This window comes from Panthera tigris, chromosome D3 (genome assembly GCF_018350195.1).
Source record: "Panthera tigris isolate Pti1 chromosome D3, P.tigris_Pti1_mat1.1, whole genome shotgun sequence".
In the NCBI taxonomy this organism is placed as follows: Eukaryota; Metazoa; Chordata; class Mammalia; order Carnivora; family Felidae; genus Panthera; species Panthera tigris.
The window spans coordinates 1,209,478-1,214,076 of NC_056671.1; positions in this window are offsets into that span (position 1 = coordinate 1,209,478).

Here is a 4,599-nt window from a genome sequence, read left to right on the forward strand (position 1 = left end):
GTGGCCCTTGCAGTCAACTAGTGAGCTGCCGTCTACAAATAGGGTGAGATCAGGGGAAGTGAGGGGAAGGTCCTTTAAGTTAGATGGAGGTTTGGAGAGAATGTCTATAAGTTCAGTGCAGGAGTGGAAGGGTGGCTGCGAAGTGTCTTTGGGGTTGACTTGTGGAAGTAGCGTGGCAGGATTGAGTCTGCGGGAGAGTTGGAGAGATGTTTCAGGATTTTCAATAAAGAGCGGATGGAACAATTGTATGCGTGATGGGGAGACGTGTGCCAGGGCCTTATGTGTAAGGAGATCAGATAGACGGTGCGGTGAAAGTACCGTTAGGGGGCAGTGTAGGGTGTTTGAGTGCCTCTTGGGTTAGAGTGGCTGCTGCTGCAAGTGCTCTGAGGCAGGGTTGCCACCCCCTGATGGTAGGGTCCAGTTGTTTAGAAAGGTAGGCGACAGCTTGTAACTTAGGGCCACATGGTTGGGTTAGGAGCCCTGTTGCAATTCCAGCCCTCTCATCTGTGTACAAGAGGAAAGGCTTTGAAACATTAGGGAGGGAAAGGACTGGTTGAGTGACTAGAGATGTGACCAGCCGTTGGAAGGCCCTTGCGACCGATCCCAGGCTGGAGAGTGGGCCTTGGGGGGTTTCTTTGGCTGCTTTATATAGTTGTGCTATACACACAACTTTGCTGTGTGTATAGCAAAGTTAGGGATCCAGTGTCGGAAGAAGCCCACTAGACCCAGGAAGGAGAGGATTTCGTCTGCATTGGTAGGTGGGGACAGGGTCTGGAGGGCTTGGAGACGATCCTGGGTTAGGGCCTTGGTAGTAGGTGTGAGTGAGACTCCCAGAAACGTGACTGTATTAGTACAGATTTGGGCTTTGTGTGGGGAGACTCGATACCCCAGGTTAGCCAGGAAATTTAGGATCTGGACTGTATCTTGTTTGGTGTGGTCGAAAGAGGTTCCACATAGTAGAAGGTCATCTACGTACTGTGGTAGAGTACAGTGACTGGAGAGTGGGGCTTTGAGGAGATCCCTGGCCAAGGCCTGCCCAAAGAGATGGGGACTATCACGAAATCCCTGGGGAAGTATCGTCCATGTGAGTTGGCAGGCCAGAGAGGTGACTGGATCTTGCCATGTGAAGGCGAAGAGGAATTGGGACTCAGGATGTAAGGGAATGGTGAAAAAGCCATCTTTGAGATCAAGCACTGTAAAATGGGTTGTGGATGGGGGGATTTGGGAGAGGAGGGTATATGGGTTGGGCACTACTGGGTGGATGGGAATTACAGCTTCATTGATTATTCGGAGGTCTTGAACTAGTCTATATGAGCCATTTGGCTTTTTTACAGGCAAGATCGGGGTGTTGCAGGGGAATGACATGGGATTAGGAGGCCCTCCTTGAGTAGGCGATCGATGATGGGCTTCAGTCCTAGTCGGTGGGTGTGAGAGATTGAGTATTGGGGTCTAGACGGGAATTGTGATGGATTTTTGAGTTTAATGAGGACAGGTTGGTGATGGGTGGTGATTGTTGGGGTGGATGTATCCCATATGATTGGGTCTACTGGGAGGTCTGGGTGTGGGTTGAGGCTGTGGTCTGTGTCGTCCGTGATAACAGCCAATAGAAGATGAGTGGGGGAGGGAGAGGAGCAGATAGCTGGTAAATGTATAGAGGCTCCTAATTTACTGAGGATGTCTTGGCCCAACAGGGGGACGGGGCAGGAGGGGATGACTAGGAAGGAGTGGGAGAAGTGGAAGCCATTCAGGCAGCAGGTGAGTACCGGTGTGCATGGGGGAATGGAGGGGGTGCCATTTATGCCCATGACAAAACGGAGGACGGCGTGGTGGGGCCGGAGTAGCTCGGCAGGATGGAATAGGTGGCCCCCGTGTCCAACAGAAAGGAGATGGACTTACCCGCTACCTGGAGTTTTACCCTGGGCTCAGAGTGGGTCACCGGAGTTACTGAGTCTGGGCCTCGTCAGTCGTCATCCTCCATCTCCAGCAGTTGGAAGGCAGAGTCCAATCCGGGTGAAGCCTCGCCACGTGGAGGCGTTGCGAGTCTGTCGTCCCTTGGGTTAGGACGATCGGATTTCCGATGGCCCATTTGCTGGCACAGTGGGCATGGACTGGTAGGCTTTTTGGGACGGGGACACTGACGAGACCAATGGCCTTCTTGACCACATTTAAGACAAGGCCCCGGAGGGGGCCGTGGTGCGGAGGGCTTTACTGCGGCTGGCCTCAGGGCAGCTACCAAGGCTTGGGTTTGTAATTGTACCTTTTGTTGGAGACGGGCCTGTCGCCGTTGTTCTTGAGCTTCCTCTCGGCCATTAAAAACTTTAAAAGCCATCTTGACCAGGTCGGCCATAGGGGTTTGAGGGCCGTCTTTGGCCCTTTTTAGTTTTTCTCGAATATCGGGGGCTGATTGGGAAATAAAATAGGTGGCCAGTACCATGGCCCCGGCGGGGGTGGCAGGGTCTAGTCTGGTATACTGGGTAAGTGCCTCTGTGAGCCGGCTAAGGAAGGCTGCGGGGTTTTCGTGGGGGTCTTGTATTATTTCTTGAAGTTTGTTAAAATTTACCGATTTGTTTGAGGTTGCCCGCATGCCTGCTAGTAGGCATTGGATCATCTGGTCCCGGTGCCGGTGACCATTGCCTGCATGTTGGTAGTTCCAGTTGGGATTGGCCACCGGGACAGCATTGGCCCCTACGGGCATAGGGGGTCAGTCACGTGGGTTTGGTCTGCATGCTCTCTGGCTGCGGCCTGGATGCGCTCCCTCTTCTCAGGGGTGAGGGTAGAGGTGAGGATCACATGAATGTCGTGTCATGTGAGACTGTAGGCTTGGGCGAGGTACTGGAATTCCTTAATGTATTGGGTGGGGTCTGCTGAGAATGACCCTAGTCGCTTCTCAGTGGCGGACGAGTCTTGGAGGGAGAAGGGGACGTGAACGCGAACCAGGCCTTCAGGTCCTGCCACCTCACGGAGAGGTAAGATGGCCGCTGGGGTCTGTTCACTGGGAGGGGCCTGAGCATGAGTTCGGGATGATATGGGAGGCGAGGGCGGGACGGCTGGGGGTTGGGAGTACGGAGGGGGGTGAGGGCCGGTGGGCGGCGTGGCTAGATCCTCTAACGGGTCTGAGATCGGGGAAGTTGGTGAGGTGGGGTCGTTGGGGGGTTGTGGGCGGGCAAGGAGCACGCATGCAGAGGGGCAGGAGGAACATAGGTGGGGGTGAGACCTGAGGTCCCAAAAGGCCATAATGTAGGGTATTTCTCCCCATTTTCCCAGCCGATGGCAGAAATTGTCCAGATCGGTTAAGATTTGGTATTGTAAAGACCCCTCGGGTGGCCATTGAGGATCATTATCTAATTTGTATTGAGGCCAGACTACAGTGCAAAGGGGGATGAATTGGTTACAAAGAAGTTTACCTTGTAAGCCCAGGAACCGGAAGTTTTAACAGACATTGGAGGGGGGTAAGAGATCGAGGTGGTTTAGACTCGTTACTCCCCATTGGTGTGGCAAGGCCTCGCGTTGCAATAGGGGCCTATTGGCGTGCGGGCCTTTTGGCGTGCGCAGGAAAGGAGACTGACTTGTGAGACGTCTCTCATGGGTGTCGGCCGTAGTTGGAGGGGGGAAGGAGGGGTCTGTCCTACTTACCGGCTCCTGTAGGCTCTTGAGAGTAGGGTGGTTGGCATCTGGCTTGGTGAGGAGGGGGGAGTTCAGCCAAGGGAGGCGAGCTACTACCTCTCCTGGGTTTCGGCACCAAATGTTAGTGTCAGGCATTGGGCGGGGTAAAGATAGGAGTTAGAGTCAAAAAGAACTTTTGCAGTTTAAGGCTTTATTGGGAACTAAGGTTCTGGGCGAGGTTCCGTGACTCAGGGAGTGAGAGGAGTCAGGGAAGTCGCGCCCGGGTATGGTGGGGTAGGGTTTTTAAGCTGCAGCAGTTCTGGGTTTAGGTTCGGGTGGGTCTTCCTTTCGTGCCAGGCTGTGCTGTTGCTTGGTGATTGGTTGACCTTCAGTTCGTTCCGGCGCGCTGGCGAGATGGCCGTCCCCTTCCAGGGACATCCTAACACCTTCCACAGGCTTTCCTCCTGAAGGCAGGCACTTAGCACAGTCTACACTTTTTTTTTTTAAGTGTAATTTTTTTTTAATGTTTATTTATTTTTGAGAGAGAGAGAGACAGAGCATGAATGGGGGAGGGTCAGAGAGAGAGGGAGACACAGAATCTGAAGCAGTCTCCAGGCTCTGAGCTGTCAGCACAGAGCCCGACGCGGGGCTCGAACTCACGGACTGTGAGATCATGACCTGAGCCGAAGTTGGACGCTTAACCGACTGAGCCACCCAGGCGCCCCCACAACCTACACTTTTAAGATCAGGTTTGTGAATGATGGGTTTGCTCGTCCTGCTTCCAGAAGCTCGGGCACGGCAGGTTCTCCAGGCCACCTGCACAGCAGGGTATGTGTCCCCAACAGCCTGTTCCCGAGGGCAGCACCGCACCCTCTGACAACACTCATGGGGAAACCAGGGGCTTGGGCAGGCCCCCATGCTCCCTAATTCGGCCCTTTTGTCCCCAACACTTTCCTTGAAATCACGGGTCAGAATGACTGTGCCTGGCGTGGGCTT